Source organism: Engraulis encrasicolus, chromosome 20 (assembly GCF_034702125.1).
Source record: "Engraulis encrasicolus isolate BLACKSEA-1 chromosome 20, IST_EnEncr_1.0, whole genome shotgun sequence".
Classification (NCBI taxonomy): domain Eukaryota; kingdom Metazoa; phylum Chordata; class Actinopteri; order Clupeiformes; family Engraulidae; genus Engraulis; species Engraulis encrasicolus.
In genome coordinates, this window is record NC_085876.1 from 43,273,591 (window position 1) to 43,291,228 (window position 17,638).

General features: G+C 42.2%; 1 long non-coding RNA gene across 1 annotated transcript; it reads right to left on the reverse strand.

Annotated features, from left to right (window-relative positions):
* Window positions 1-1,589, reverse strand: LOC134435918 (uncharacterized). The gene is made up of 3 exons (XR_010032129.1): window positions 1,260-1,589; window positions 559-644; window positions 1-384 (listed from the first exon to the last, which is right to left on the reverse strand). It is a non-coding gene; the product is annotated as an uncharacterized LOC134435918 (long non-coding RNA).
* Between the last annotated feature and the right edge of the window lie 16,049 nt (window positions 1,590-17,638).

The following is a 17,638-nucleotide window of genomic DNA, read 5'->3' on the forward strand; positions in this document are numbered from 1 at the left end:
TGGATGGACTTCATCATTTCAGTTATTTATTATCACAGCTACTCACCATCAATGACAACCAGGGCTCACCAGCCAAATGCTGGGGAAAATTAAGTTTTGCTGGTAGAAAAGAAAACATACTTGGCACTTTGACCCATTATTTAATGTACCGGTATGTTTGGAGATTAACATACTAGCCATTTTGGCTACTAGTGAATAAAAAAAGTTAATTTAGAGCCCTTCTGAAAACTCCAACAACTGGTACAGGTGATCAGTGCATCAGGGGAGGAATGAAAGGGTAGGCCCGATGGATGAACAGCATCACTGATGGTGAGGTCCTGGTGCTGCTGCAAAGCCAAAGAGGAAGAAGCCTCTCTGGACACCTCTTCATGTTGGCTCCCCCATCTAATTAGAAAAAAAGAAAAGACAAACATGCTATTTAAATGAATCTAGCCATGCATTGTAATGTATTGGTACAGTACTGAATAATTGACTCCCTTGGCAATATTGTCTGAATTAAAATGTGATGTAAAATGTCAGAAAATAACACTCATCCCAACGTACTAGTCATGTATTTACCTGTGCTGCTGGGATGCAATTCCTGGCCACCATGACGCATGGTTTTAGTTTGGGTGCTGACCACCTGACTGATGAACCTGCAATTACTAAACAATAAAAACAATAAAAGATAAATAACAGGTTTGTTGTGCTTTTCTTTCTCTTGTGAAGGTCATCTTTTCAAATGATTTATTTAATCAAATCAAATCAAAATTATTTAATCAAAGTATGTAACCGACATTCTGTCCTATGTGTTTCTACATGTGCAATGTAATGCAACACCGATTTGAAACATTGAAGTATGTCAAGTCAGCTTTTATTGTCACTTATGGTCATACAAGGGAAACGACGTTTTCTCTCTACCATGCCAGGACAGGACTGACAATTACAGACAGACAGAAAGTGCAAGACAGGACAGGTAGCAGTGATGGACTGGTAACATAAGTGGTCAATAATAATACAGTACAAATGAACATATTGGATATGTAAACAGAAGATAAGATATAGAATTATATTTCATATTTGCCTACATTGTGCAGACGTGGCTGAAACAACAATGAAATCCACTTGGATGAAACGAAGCGAGAGAATTCAAGTTAACCTACAAGATACATCTGAGATGAAAAGATATGCTTTTCAAAACACCACTTTGCGAAATGCCTGACACAAAATGTACCGTGCGTCTTGTAGCCTAGTAAGTTAGGTTAGCAGCATTATCTTACCTGTGCCATGCCACGAAGAAGAGGATGCAGCCGCGGTGCCCAGCCACCAATGAAGAAACGGTGCATAAATGTGCTTATTTTGCCAATGCAGAGGTTTGGTTTAAGTTCACAACTTTACTGAAGAAAATAAACACGGGATAAAAAAAATATATCGCAGGCAGAGTAAGTTCATGGCTGGAAGCAAGCAACAACTTTCTCTTCTTCTCCCAGTTTCTCGTACCGCCCGTCCGCGTTATGCCATCTAGTGGAGCAGAATACATTTGAATAAATCTATGATTTGAACACATCCACCGTGGCCAACCTAGCCTGATAACGCCAGGTACATATCCCGTTTAAAAAAAAATACAAGAACTACGTGTTCCTTTGGTATTTTATGGTCAAAGTTGTCTTCGTCTGCATATAATTCTTATGTACGAATGTGTACTTCTGCCGTCCAGCAAAATCGATTACGTAATATTGTGACGTCAATGCAAATGATGGATAATTCATTGGTGGCTTTATTAAATGCTTTTCTGTTTTGTGGTCTTTTTTGATTTGATATTACAGCGTGAGAGGTGGACAGGAAGCGAATTAGGAGAGAGAAGGAGAGGGGCCGGCAAAGGAACACGGGAATCGAACCCGGGTCAGTTGCATGGCAGGCGAGTGCCCAACCGGTTCGCCCGTGGCTGGGCCTATTATTCATTCCTGTTAAGTCAGCTTCACGTAACTTTGTTCTCCATCAATGTTTAAAAAATGTAAGAAGGCCGAGTCTGACGTGTCAAGAACACTGGTTGTCACGACGATGAAGCCTAATGTGGGAGATGCACCCCTCTGTTAGTGTAGAGTCATGACTCATGGGGTGTGAGTTTGAGTGTCTGGACACGTAAAGACTGACTGAAAAGGGATCTTCCTCCTTGGAGAACAGTAAAATATCACAAATGTGTATGCACAATGATGACAGACCTAGGCCTCATTTTCCTTGTATGACTTGTGCATATGAAGAAAGTGACAATAAAAGCTATGATAAATAAATAAAAGCTTTACTGTAATATGAAACGCTTCATTTAACCCCTTAGTGCAGAGCCCATGTTATAACCTTACTGTCACCAAAATTGTAACGGCTATGTCTTAATCTGTTACTTACTGTAAGGCTCTCAGTAATGTCATAGCAATGTTTTTATGACGTAGTTGAATATTTTCAGCAAATAAAATCCGCCGGCGACCCCATCTGCACTAAGAGGCTACACGTTTAATTTGAGACATTTTCATTTGAAGTTATACAACCAAGTACTTTGCATGCCTTTCATGCCTTTCAGTACTTTTCTTAAAGGATAGTTCTGGCGTAAAATGAAAGTTTCACCATCGATTTCCCATGCCACATAATGTATCTAATGATGAGCCATTCCGGGCAATGCCGCGCCGTTATGGAGTTATGGACTTATTTTAAGAGAGCGCCACATAACTTAGCCGTTATGTTTGTCCAAGGTTCAAAATATAGATATTATGCCTCAGGACACACTGGATCAACACCCATCTAGAACGTGTCTTTCAACATGACACTGAGATGTTGTTTAGTTGTTATCTTTTTGCAGCCAGACATAGTTGTAAATGTGGTCGTATCAAGGGCATTGCAAAAGAGTTGATAGAAGGTAAATCATGAACCAGAGTATGAAAGGCCAAAACTGTCTGCGTAAGTTTTTTTTTTTTTTTTTTTTGGTGGCCTTTTTTTGTTGCACCGTTCTTGACGCCTGCAGGATGTTAAGATAATCTATTAACAGCTGGTGAGAAAATGTAGGACAACCGGTGAGAAAATGTGCAGACTGTCGTCGTTCTGACACACATTAGCTTGTCTACATAGTGGTCAACGTGTAATGAGTTATGCAAACAGTTTGCAATAGTGTAGCGTCGCCCCACTTTATGTGTAGGCCTACAGTTGCTGAGAAAGGCATAGGTCGTTACACTTTATAGCTTGCATCATTTTGGATAGATGGCTTTGAGGAAAGTAAATAGATGTCATTGTCATACTTTACAGCTGGCTTGTATTGGATAGAGGGCTTTGTATCGTTATAGCTCTGTATCTGTAGCATAGATTGTTTCTTCTTTGGGATGTGGATGAACTTTATCTTAATTTGAGGTGCTCGATTGCTATCAGAGGTGTGTAATAGAAGCAGAATTAAATCCATGATGTTGCATAGCTGTTTCCCCAGTTAGTCCACTGTATCTCGTGTTTTTTCTGTTTTCCCTTTTTTATTCTATTTCTACTTTATACACATTTGCGTGTTTATACTGGATATTGAAGCCTGGAAATGGAGGCTTTTTTTTTCGTTTTCGTTTTTTTGATTCAAAGACATTAAAATGCGCCCTCATAATATTTGCTTGTTTATACTGAATATTGAAGCCTGGAAATGGAGGCTTTTTTTCGTTTTTGTTTTTTTGATTCAAAGACATTAAGATGCGCCCTCATAACATTGTCGTTTTATTGATGCAATAGCTGTGATAAACCACTGAGAATAAATAACAGCAGGAAGAGTTGTCGGTTTCTCTCTTCAGATCATCATAACGTTATCTTGCGGGCCCATCTACCGAAACAACCTGGCCCACTTTATTGCTGCAAAAACAGAGATAACCTGCCAAGTAATTGTTGTTGGTAACTTTCATGTTCATGCGTTTTGGGTTAATGGGTGACTGTGCACTTGGCAGTCAAGTACTGATCATTTCCTCATTGTGTTGCCTGTGATGGTTTATACATGAACAAAATGGGTTTCAAATTGTAAATCACGTTACTGTAAGCCATCAATCATTTACTATTTCTATGAATGGCAAGGCATCAAGAAGATTGCAGGTCACACACCACAACATGAGGCCAACCAAACACTGATAAAGTGCTTGCATACTTTATGGTAACCAGAGTTTTGGTCTTCTTTGCATGTTTATTATATTTATTTTCTGTATGAAAAGAAGACAATCCGCACACTTCAGGTCTGTTTTTGTGCAAAGAAACCTTACTTGACTTGGAAGCTTTCGGTCCTTAGACCTTCATCAGGCAGAGTCTCAGAGCTTGCAAGTCAAGTAAAGTTTCTTTGCACAAAAATAGACCTGAGTCTGCGGATTGTTTTCTTTTCATACAGAAATTTCTACTGAATCCTGCATCTTCTAAACAGATGAGTGGTGGCCTATCACAACTTAAGTTATATTTATTTTCTAAAAAGGCAAATGCATGAAGTATGCAAACATTGAATTAATAAAAACCCATCGGTCATGCCCCATAAAAAGAAGGTCTGCCAAACATGTATTGTAAAGAAATTAAGTGACAACTCACTTGCTTTGTCACAAATCCACTAAAATAATACACTACACTACACTATTACATGTGCACGAAACTGTCAAAAAGTGACAAGCCTACTTTTATTACAGTTTTCAGAGTGAGAAGTCTGCACACTTAGAATCCTTTTTTGTTGCATTTTATCTTTTCATGGCAGGATAACGTTTCGACCTCAACAGTATTCTTCAGATTCTCCCTCTGAAAACTGCAGTTGGCCTTCGTCCTGCACCTTTCACTGGGATGTGCACAATCCTCTCCTTCAACTAGCCTACTTTTAATCATTGAGAATGAATGTGTGTATTACTGGCAAAATGCCACATCTTGAAGTACTGGGGTGCATTTTTCTGAAAGTGTAGCTGTTAGCAGTTAGCAACTTCAGCCATTGCCAATGGGAAATTGCATTGCAACCGCCAAAGTAGCTAACATAGTTAGCAACTACGCTTTCCAGAAATGCACCCCTGGTTTGATTATGTATTGCTGTTCCCTGTATAGCCTACTTTTGGCAGTGGAAATAGGTCAGGGGGACTGCGGGGAGGTGAGGTGTAGCAAGCTTTGGTTTGGACAAGGGGCTCCCTGGCTCAATCAATAATGCTGAACTATGAGCATGCTCGCCTCACACTGACACACACACACGCACACACACACACACACACACACACACACACACACACACACACACACACACACACACACACACACACACACACACACACACACACACACACACACACACACACACACACATACAAAGGCAGAGGCGTGTCTAGGTTCAGCTGGGGCCCCAAGCAAGATGTGAAAAGGGTGAACATTTGAAATAATTTTGCTACTACTTTAGCACAGTGTAAACTGTTATTCACCATCCAGGGGCCCCAAGCGACTGCTTGGCTAACCTGCTGACAAGATGTGCCTCTGCACACAGGGAAGCCGACTGGATGGGGATAAAGGGGTCCGTTTTCCCAGGCCCAGGGTGAGAGGGGGCCCAGAACCAGGTCCTCATTACATTGCATATCGTATTGTGTGTGGGGGGTGTGCCGTTTGGATGTCCCCCCCCAGGCCTGAGCAAAGCTGTCAGTGGCTCTGGACAACACATGCACGGCCGAATGCGCTCCTTTGGAAACTGTGTTCAGTAGTGGTGTGGATTGGCACTGCCCTCACGATCCGATTCGATCGCGATTCAGGAGGTAGCGATCCGATTCGATTCGATTCTATGCGATTCGAGCCGATCCGATTCAATTCTACAATGCATTACAAAGCATTACATTTCTACTGAAAGCAAAGCAAATGTTTCATCAGTCATGATGAGGCAATACAAGTAGTCAGATACTGAGCAACAATTTATTGGCTGTTTTCTGTATCAGTCTGGATCAGTCTGTATCATCATCATCATCTCTAACAATGATGTTTTTTCCCATTTGTTAAGCACTTTGAGTTACATGCCTTGTATGATACAGTGCTACACAAATACAATTACTATTATTACTATTATTATTATTATCAGTCTTGCAATGCTTTGAAGTACTTTTATTTAATTTAACATTTATTTACTCCCCAAAATATCCACGGAAGTAATTGAAACATAAAAAAATTGCCGGATTGTGATGGAGTGACCATCACTAGGGTTGTGGGTGTGTTCTGACTAACATGCCAACGAGCCTGGCTCTTTGGTGTAGCGGTCAGAGCCCCGGTTTACTACCCCAGAAGGTCTGGGTTCGAGTCCCAGCTGGGCAACTCTACTCCCCTTTGCTACAAATGGTGTCAGAAGTGGGATGGTACCGTGAGGCCATCGGAAGCGTACCCATTGTGTGTGAGCCGTAATTCCATGTGAGGGACCCCCAGGATTGGTGACCCCAGTGATGGGTGAAGCATTGATGACGGGGCACACTGGATGGGAGAAGCATGATGGGCCGTTGCGTGAGGGACACCATGAGTGTGTGAAGCGCACGGGTGCGCTTCCCGAAGTGGAAGGCAGTGTGATGGAGTGACCATCACTAGGGTTGTGGGTGTGTTCTGACTAACATGCCAACGAGCCTGGCTCTTTGGTGTAGCGGTCAGAGCCCCGGTTTACTACCCCAGAAGGTCTGGGTTCGAGTCCCAGCTGGGCAACTCTACTCCCCTTCGCGGATCGATTCTGGATCGTCCATGCCCCGCATTGCATTGCATCGCCGAATCGATCATTGTTGACAACACTAGTGTTCAGTGTGCTTGTGTGTGGCTGCGGTCTTCGATTCTCACCCAAAGTTCTGTGGCTTCAGAGCGGTCACTGGGCCTCCTAAGGACTGGAGATGATTCTGCCTGTCTCCCTCTCACATGGTTGAATCAGTAACAGTGAACTATGGACTGTACTACTCACACACACATGAATGCAAGTACACACATTCACAAACACATGCACACAGGCATGAACACACATGAACATGCAGACGCACATATAAACATGCACCCACGCACGTCCACTTCCGCGTGCGTGCGCACACACACACACACACACACACACATTTACACAGAGAGTCCTCTCAGTGTGCATGTGTGGTTGACACTTGTGGTCTCCCATTACATTCCTACCCATTAGTTTCTCTGCTCATAGTTTGAATTGCATGGCCCTGGGCCATACAGTGCGTTCAGTCCCAGTGGCCGCTGCGTGTGGTGAGCCATACTTGGCCTTAAGCCTGCGCCTTTTTACCCAACATACAACACTTCACCTCGCCAAGAGAGAGATTGAGATGTGCAAGAATTTTGGGGACAACACTGCTCATTCCCACACACACACACACACACATATGAACTCACGCATATGCACACAAACACAAGTGCTTATGTCCACAACCCTGCACGCACGCAAGCAAGCAAACACGCAGGCACACACGCGCGCACACACACACACACACACACACACACACACACACACACACACACACACACACACACACACACACACACACACACACACACACACACACACACACACACACACACACACACACACACACACACACACGTCCAGGCTGTAAGGTAATGCATTCCATTCACGGGCCACTGCATTTCTAGATAAGACACTAACATTAACCAAGGTGGAAAATGGCTCCTAACCCAGGGTAGTGATCCTGTTTTGAGATTTTTTTTCCAGTGTGATAACCTTTAACCCCTTAAGACACGGAATTATAAATGAGCTTTTACCAGAATGGCAATGACCAAGTTGTAATGTATTAGGCTACTAAAGGCCCCGTGCACTGTCATAGTAGTGTAGTACTATTGTAGTTTTTGTCCCTAGTGCCTTCTCCCTTTTAAATTCACATCCCCCTGATTGAGTTCTTGACCTGATCCCTGGTGTTGTTTTTGGTATTTTATTGTATGATGATGTTCTTATTTTATTTATTCATGATGTGTTTTTATCTTTTTTATAACCATATTCATGGTCATTTTAACCTTTTACTGCACTTTATGTCTGTCCTGTGGTATATGTTGCTGCTGTCTATATGTGCTTATGACTTGCTGCACACCTAATCGCCCCTTTTGGGGACAATAAAGTTGAAAAGTTGAAGTTGAAGTTGAAGTAGTTAACTTTCAATGTCTATTACAGCGTGCCACAGGAGGTACCGAATTATGGGCCTCCTCTCCACCTGGGCCTGGGACAGCTGACCCCTTTGCCCCCCCCTGTCGGCTTCCCTGCATACAGCTGACGACGTCAACCCAAACTGCAACTGTACATAAACCGCTACTTTCCCATGCCCCTAAACACACAGGTGATAACAGATCAAATACTCTTCTAAACATTTGGAAACATATGTTGTCGTTACTCAATATTACTGTACATGAGCACAGAATGTGTTCCACAAAACAGCTGCATTTTTCATGTACTTCAAAACAATTTTCCAAATACCTCTCCACTCTCTTCCTTTCACAGGTCTTTACATACAGCACCTCACTCAAACGGAGATATACAAATGTGTTATTGTTGAAGAGTATACCACCTCTCTCCCTAACATGTCTGCTTTTGTGTGAACTACCCCTAGAGACGTGTCAACATTGATCTGACATTGCTTACTATACTGCCCTACAAAACAAGAACGCAGTAACCCTGAAAACTGCAAACTGAGAAAAAAAGGCTTCAAAGTTTCCTATATGGCGCGACAACTGTGTTGTCTGTAAAGTGGTGGTGACACTTCCTGGTAATACTTTTTTAGGATAGAAATTAAATGCACACAAAAAACCCTGAAAAAACATTTATGTGTCTTTTTGCCACAAAAAACAGAGTTACTGCGTTCTTGGCTGGCATTACTGTCTACTCTCAAACCATTTCCATTGGAACGTGCAGCAGTAACTCACGATCTTACTATCAAGACTGAAATGACAAATGAAAGCTTTGTCTATCAAGCCCCGAACCCCACGCACAAACGTGCAAACTCACGCACGCACACACACACACTTGCGCACGCGAACGCATGCGCACGCGCGCACACACACACACACACACACACACACACACACACACACACACACACACACACACACACACACACACACACACACACACACACACACACACACACACACACACACACACACACACACACCACAGGTGGAGTCCTGTCCTGGCTGTCATTGTTATCCCGACCCCGAGCAGAGTACAGGAAAAGGACCCGGCCGGAATCTTAGAGGGAAAACAAACACATGTGTAAACACCACGTCTTCTTTCTTCAAACCCAGCTGGGCCCTGAGCCATTGGTTAGATAGCCCTCCTCCGTCCTGTCCTAAGAGGGAGGGAGGAAGGGAGGGAGGGAGAGAGGGAGGAAGAGAGGGAGGGAGGAAGAGAGGGAGGGATGGAGGGAGGAAGAGAGGGATGGAGGGAGAGAGGGAGGGATGGAGGGATGGAGGGAGGAAGAGAGGGAGGGAGGAAGAGAGGGAGGGAGAGAGGGAGGGAGAGAGGGAGAGGGGAGGACAACCAGAGCTAGCTGGGATATAGGGGAACGAGACTACATAACTTCCCCTCCCTCCAGGAGGCACGGGTCAGAAAGGGGATTAACTGGGGGGGGGGGTGGGGGTGTATGGTGTGAAGCAATACTTCATAACATATAATGGAGGTGCGTGGGGTGGGGGGGTATGGTGTGAAGCAGTACTTCATAACATATAATGGAGGTGCGTGGGGTGGGGGGGTGGGGTGGGGGGGTATGGTGTGAAGCAATACTTCATAACATAATGGAGGTGCGTGGGGTGGGGGGTATGGTGTGAAGCAGTACTTCATAACATATAATGGAGGTGGGGGGGTGGGGTGTGGGGGGTATGGTGTGAAGCAGTACTTCATAACATAATGCAGGTTGGGGGGTGGGGGGTAGGGTTTGAAGCAGTACTTCATAACATATAATGGAGGTGGGGGGGTGGGGTGTGGGGGGTATGGTGTGAAGCAGTACTTCATAACATATAATGGAGGTGGCCGGGGGGCGGCTTCATAACAACAGCATAACTTCCCACCCAGTCCTTTCCAAAGACAAGAGGGGGGGGCGGTCACAGGGAGGGCAAGGTGGTGCGTGTGGGGGTTGGTGATGATGGTGCTGTGTCAGGTGGTTGGGTATATACGACGACTGCACAAGTGGCCCACCAGAAGAGGGACGGGATGGGATGGGATTAGAGATGTCCGATAATATCGGCCCACAGATATTATCGGCCCGATAACAGCATAAAATGTAATATCGGTCAATATCGGTATCGGACTTTTGACCGATCAAAACATATATCATAATGCTTGAATTACTGTACACTTTTCCCCTCAATTATTTTTCTATTTTGCCCAGACGATGTTAATATTTGAAAAGCTTTGTTGCATTCGAGAATGCATCTAGTGGGGCATTACAATAAAATTAAGCATATTTTGTTTCACAACAGGAGATGTGTAATGTTACCTAAAATTTCTTTTGAGGAAAAATAACCCACATACAAACCCCAACTCCGATGAAGTTGGGACGTTTGGTAAACAGTGAATAAAATCAAAATGCTATCATTTTCAAAACATTCAATGTATTCATTAGATGGAGAATAGTGAAAAGACAACATATTAAGTGTTAAAACCGAGAAAAAATATTGTTTTGGGGGACATATGTACTCATTTCTAATTTGATAAATCCAACACGTCTCAAAAGAGTTGGGACGGGGATCAGTGAAATTTAGTAAACATCCAAATAAGATAAAACAACAAAGAAGAACATTTCAAAATGAATTGTACTGACGGACAATATAGGTGTCCAGGTATAAGATCATCATAGAGAGGCTGAGTCACTCAGAATTAAAGATGCAAAGGGAATAATTACCATAGTTATTACATATATTTTTGAATTCCCTTTGATTTACCACAATTGAGTGTATATAAGAGATATTTTTGTTAATAAAATCATTGTATAGGTTCATGACATCATGAAATATATATTGGCTGTAGTCTCACTCTAGCACTCCAGGAATTAGAGCTATTGAAAATTGACCATATTTAGAATGCTTAATGCATGAAAATGATACAGGGGTGTAACATTCTCCTAAGCACCTGAGCTCACTTGAAATAGACCCAGAAGACATGGGAAACTGTCCTTTGCTTACAGAAGTCAGCAGAAGTTGTAGAAGTCCATTCTTTTTGACAATAATAGAGCATTGCACATCCTGTGCTACAGTGAAAATGGACCATCCAACTTCTGTTAGTGCTAGCTTCAAAAGTCAGCCTCCATGATGGCATGCGGGTGCAGTAGTGCATTGGTTAAGATGTTCTCACTCATCTGTAGAGTTAAATACAGTGCTGAATGGTATAAATGGGTTTTAAACAGCATGAAAAGCCACTCATGCATTATATTTTAAAGGGAGATCTTCGATTACTGCCACATAGTAAGGTCAAATTGCATTCTCTACTATGTTTTAACAGTTTGGCTCCATCATAAGGACCAGCAGGTGATAAAATGGTGGGTTTTTGGTCAAGAGCTGACACACTGTAAGCACTACAGAAAGGAAAATATTGCAAAACATGACAAGGAATACACCCACCATTTAAGCTGGTGAAATCATGTCCAAGATAGGAATTAACACTGTTTTCTATATAAAATCATCTCATCGGTTAATGTATTTAACGGTTAAGTGTTGAATTTTGTTTTGTTTTTAGTCTTCCTCGACATATGCTGCCATTTATTGTCCCCGTCCCAACTCTTTTGAGACGTGTTGGATTTATCAAATTAGAAATTAGTACATATGTCCCCCAAAACAATATTTTTTCTCGGTTTTAACACGTAATATGTTGTCTTTTCACTATTCTCCATCTAATGAATAGATTGAATGTTTTGAAAATGATAGCATTTTGATTTTATTCACTGTTTACCAAACGTCCCAACTTCATCGGAGTTGGGGTTTGTATATCGACATCGGTATCGGCCGATATCGGAATCGAAAATTGAGAGTTGGACAATATCGGCATATCGAATATCGGCATCGAATATCGGACATCTCTAGATGGGATGGGATGACCTTAGAGGAGACAGAGATGGACACATGTAAACATTAAATTCCACTACTACAGTGTTTATTCAACACCTCGAGAGTTGGACCAACAATGTAGTATTAACTGTCTTTGTGTAAAATTGACACGGCCATATTTACTGTACCGTATATATAGGCTGCTATACTGTATGCCTGCGGGGGGATGGGGCCAAGTATAGACATAGGGGCCAGTGCATCCCTACTGCCCGCCCCTCCAGAAGAAAGGGGAGCCAAACACAGGAGGGGGGAGGCAGTGTGTGTTTGTGTGCGTGTGTGTGAGTGCGGAGAAGAGACAGAGGGGAGATGGTGGGGGGGTGGGGGGGGTAGGAGGCCAGGACTGCACAAGAGAAGGAGAGAGTGGGGTCAGAAAGTGGAGGAGACGCCACTTATGCAACCAGTGGGGGCACGATCTGGTCATGCGCTCGGTCATTCACCCCCTGTCTGCACTGCAGCGCCGGGAGAGAGGAAGGTTGTGTGGGGCTGGGACTATTAATCGACTTATCGACTCTTGACATGATGTTTAGTTTAGTTTAGTTTGTGTGTCTGTGTTTGTGTGTGTGTGTGTGTACTCGTTATTTACTCTTTATATTAAAAAAAAAAAACTAACCCCTCTTTGCAACTGCACTTGTTGTGTCTGTATAACTCCTCTGCTTGTGATGTTGGCTTGATTATTTCCTCTTTTGAAAGTCGCTTTGGTTATAAAGCGTCTGCCAAATGCAATGTAATGTAATGTAATGTAATGTAATCGTGACTAATCGACTATAAAAATTAGTCGACAAGAATTTTCATAGTCGACTAATCGTTTCATTTAATTCAATGTTTTTTTACTTACTTTACTAATGCTTTATTACTTTATTGAAACCTAAAATTGCCCAGCACGTATGAATTGGACGTTCTATCTCAGAGTAAATAAGCAACCATCATGATTTAAAGCTCATTGTGAGCTCAGGGACCTAATTTTAACAGTTTCTTCCTTTTTTCCCCAATTTCCTTGAAGATTAAAGTGCTAGAGTACTTGAAAAATGAATTGTTTGACTAATCGACTATTCGAAAAAAAAAATAGCCGATAGATTAATCGGGAGAAAAATAATCGTCTACAGCCCTAGAAGGTTGTCTATCAAAAGAAACAGAGCCCCCCTGCAGCCTTGTAGGGGGAGAGATGGGAGCAGAGAGATCTAAAGGACTCCAAACAGGGGTGGGTATGGATCTTGTGTCTGAAAATGGTAACACAGAGGAGGAAATATCAAACACGTAGAGAAATAAAACACTTTATTTTTGCATTAGGCCTACGTCTATTAGCACTAATACATACAGTACAATGGTAAGGCCTGTATAAGTAACTTGTAATGCATGTACTAAGCAAAATCAAACATTCGTTAGGTCTTTACTAAGGTTATATTGGTAATAAATCCCTAATTGTGCATGAACAAGACATTTGTGAATTTCATGCCTAACAAATGTTTGATTTTGTTCAGTACCTACCTTACAAGTTACGTATCCAGTGTACAGGAATTAACATTGTATATATTAGGATAGGATAGGATGAGCCTTTATTGTCTCTTCTAGAAAGAAATTTGGTATGGGCACAGAGAGTCTAAGTGTTTACACGAAGAAAACATATCAACACATTGGACCTGGAATATTTACACATAAAATAATTCTGAGTATACAGCCTTAGCAGCGTGGATCTAGGAGGACCGATGTCGATGTAATGCTAAAATTAACTGTTACCGAAAAGTTCAGTATTTTACTTATGGGAGCAGTAATGTATGTAATCATTACAGGTCACAGTAGATAGTCACAGTAGACACACACAGCACTTTTGTGATCAAGTTAACATCATAGTGTGTATAAACAGTAGTGGTGTCACACCACAATGATCGATTCGGCAATCCAATGCACGATCCAGAATCGATCCGGCAAGTTCCAGGATCGATCCGGCAATTTTTTTAAGTTTCAATTACTTCCATGGATTTTTCGGGAGCAAATGAATGTTAAATTAAATAAAAGCACTTCAAAACATTGCAAGACTGATACAGACTGATACAGAAAACAGCCAATAAATTGTTGCTCAGTATCTGACTACTTGTATTGCCTCATCATGACTGATGAAATATTTGCTTTGCTTTCAGTAGAAATGTAATGCATTGCAATGCATTGTAAAATTGAATCGGATCGGATCGCATAGAATCGAATCGAATCGCTACCTCCTGAATCGTGATCGAATCGGATCGTGATAGCAGTGCCAATCCACGCCAGTAATAAACAGTGAGACCAGATGTTTTAAACAGACAGACAGAAAAGATGCTTGAATAGTCCTAATGATTTTCTAGTGAGGAAGTAGTGCAATATTTGGAATGTTGTCACTTGGGATTATAATTTGTATTACAGAGCTCCGCTGTATTGACCTATTAATGACTTTTTTTGTCTGACCTTTGACTTCGCTGAGGTAGTTGCACTCTGTTTACCACATTTTGTCGCTGTGCAGCAGAAACCTTGCATCTCCACTATTTTTTGTAGTAGTTTATATGTCTTTATGCATTATAGAATATAACACAGTATTACTGGTCAGTACATGAATATTCTATGTATGATCAATTGATTAATAATCAACTTTAGTGTTGAAATGTTTATTAATTCAGAAATTAGTGATTGAATGAACAAGTCAAAAACACGGAAAAAGGTTTCTGCCGTCAGCGACGATTTCTACTGCACAACAAGACACTGTTGTTGGTGTTAAAAACAAACACCAGTGCCACCAGTAAAGTGACCTAACATAGCCCAACTGCTGTTGTTTAGTCCGGAAGCTTGGCAAACGCTTTGCAAAACACGGCACACATCTGGGAGGAGGAGATGCCCTATTAACAAGGGTCAGAGTCTGTTAATCACTCTGTTGATATCTGACCAGATAATCATGTGATGTTTGGGTTAGCTTTTACCCTGCCCGCAGGGCTGTACTGGACATCTGGCATAGCGGGTATTTCCCGGTGGGCCCCGCACCCTTTTAGGCCCCTATTTTCAGAAATGCAAAGAAACATTTTTTTTTACATTTCTGAAAATAGGGGCCCAAAAGGGTGCAGGGCCCACCAGTGAGTCAGTTCTGCGCCGCTAATAATGAGGGCCCCCTTTAAGCCAAAAGTGCCCGGGTCCTATTTCTCCCCCAGGCCAGCCCTGCCTGCCCGCGCCACACTCCAGGAACCAAGGTCAATTCATCACCACATCAATGGCACCACCATTGTAAACCAAAGGTTGCTTATTATCAAGGGTGGACCATTACCTCTAGAGTAAGACTGATTATTAAGGGCAGTATATTTTTTTCATGCATGTGACTAATTCTTTGGCCTATTTAACAACATGTTTATGTAGAGTAGTAGACAAACTTACGTAGCCTCTTAGTGCAGATGGGGTCACCGGAGAGCCTATTCACTATTTGCTGAAAATACTTCACTACATCATAGCAACATTGCTATGACATCACAGAGAGCCTTAAGTAACACAGTTTGACATAGCCACTACAATTTTGATGACAGAGGGGTTATAACATAGACTCTGCGGCGCTAAGGGGTTAATCACAGAGGGAATCTAATCTAATCTACTCAGGTCATATATCTCGCTCATTAACACATACATACAGTAGGCCTACTTACAGTACATACATTGCACAGATCCATTCTGCCACATATGTAAGCCACTAGACCTACTAATTATATCAACAATACTGTGCATGTAGTGAAAGTATGCCAACATCCACCAAAGTTCACGAAGTCAATAAAATTGATACTGATTCTGAAGTAGCTCTATGCAACAGGCATGGACTCATGAAATGCAGAAGTGTGAGAATTCATGATAGCCTACGTGTAATAATAAAGATGAGCTGGGAAATGGCTTCTGGTGTGAGAATGGCCACTAGCTTAGAATGACTCATATCTCACATTCCCCAGTGACCGAGAAATGAACCCACTGCTCTCTGCACTCACTGACATGCTGAAATGCAGAACGCAGCGGATGCCTTGGCCTAGTCCACTCAATTGTAACAGGTTACCATGAATTATATTCCTTTCAGGAAGGGGGAAAACATTCTAATAATAGAAATGTCTAATAATTCAAGACTGAAGTACACAGAAAAAAAAGTAGAGTAGAGTAGTCTACTTTTACTAATCCTGGGAAGTTATGGTATCTGTCATCTTACATAAACACACAAACACAAAACATACACAAAGACTAAATACATATTATTGCACATTGCAGTAAACCTTCCTACAAACACTTGAATACAGCAAGCAGCCTCACATCAGCTCACATACACACAGACGCGCTCTCTCTCGCGCACACACACACACACACACACACACACACACACACACACACACACACACACACACACACACACACACACACACACAACACTGTGCAGTAGGCTACAAGTCCTGGGTGCAGTAGGGGGGGAAAAAAACTTTGAATCAGTTCTATTTTTTCTTTGTTAAATTGTTCTGTTATTATTTTATTGATTGTGGGCAGATAACATTTTTCTCAATGGTGGATCCAGGACTAGATTAAAGATGCTTTAGCCTACGTATTGATCACATCGGCTCCAACGCATTCACCCAACGCTGAGAAGCTTTAAGAATGTAAACAGTGCCTACGTGCCAAGTGTGACTCGGACGCTCCCTTGAGCATCCACGGCAGTTGTAGGAGGACCGCACACGCGGTAGGATTAGGCTACAATGACAGGTTTTACTGAAAGGGTCAGCGCCCTACACACCAGCTTGTTATTTGTCATCTTCTTCGTAGTGGGATGGATTGGGTCATGTGCAAAAGCGTATCCCTCCCCGTACTTGACTCCTCTACACGCCGAAGACGTGCACGACGTGACTTCAAGTTTGAGTGGGCGCAAGTAGGGGTCTCTGCAGGGCAGGGGGCGGATATCAACCGAGGTGGGCGTTTTTCCACCAGTGCAAGTCAACGAGAGTAGGCGGATATCAACCATTGCATCTGATTGCCTGAACGAGAGTAGGTGGATACCAACCATTGCATCTGATTGGCTGAAAGGCTACTGCGCGGCTACCAGGCTTGTTTAAAACAGTTTACGTAGCAGTTCATCAAATTGCACCATCGATTCCCGTGCAAACTCAAAGTGTTATTATTTTCCAGGGAAACGTTTCACTAAACATTCCAATGATATACTGTCAACATATTATATGAGAAAGAGAGATAAAGCACACGTTTTTATCACAATATGTCTTTTAATTTGTCTTCCCGCACCTCGCACATTGTACTGTTTACGACTCCTGTTGCTATAAACAAATTTCGCATAGCAACGGATCACGTCGTCAAAACGCTTTTCAACATCACGTTCACATTGATTAAACGTCGGGCTTCTTTCCAGGACACCCGGACAAATAGTAATAATAATACAAACTTTATGGCACCGTTGTTCACTTGGTAAGACATGATATAGTTAGAAATGTCTGAAACAATGTAAAACCGCAGCATCATATTCTTGACTTTGAAATACTTTTGAATAGCAAAAGCTGTTTGTTTATTGGAGAGTAAAAAAACAATTCATTGTTCATTACCA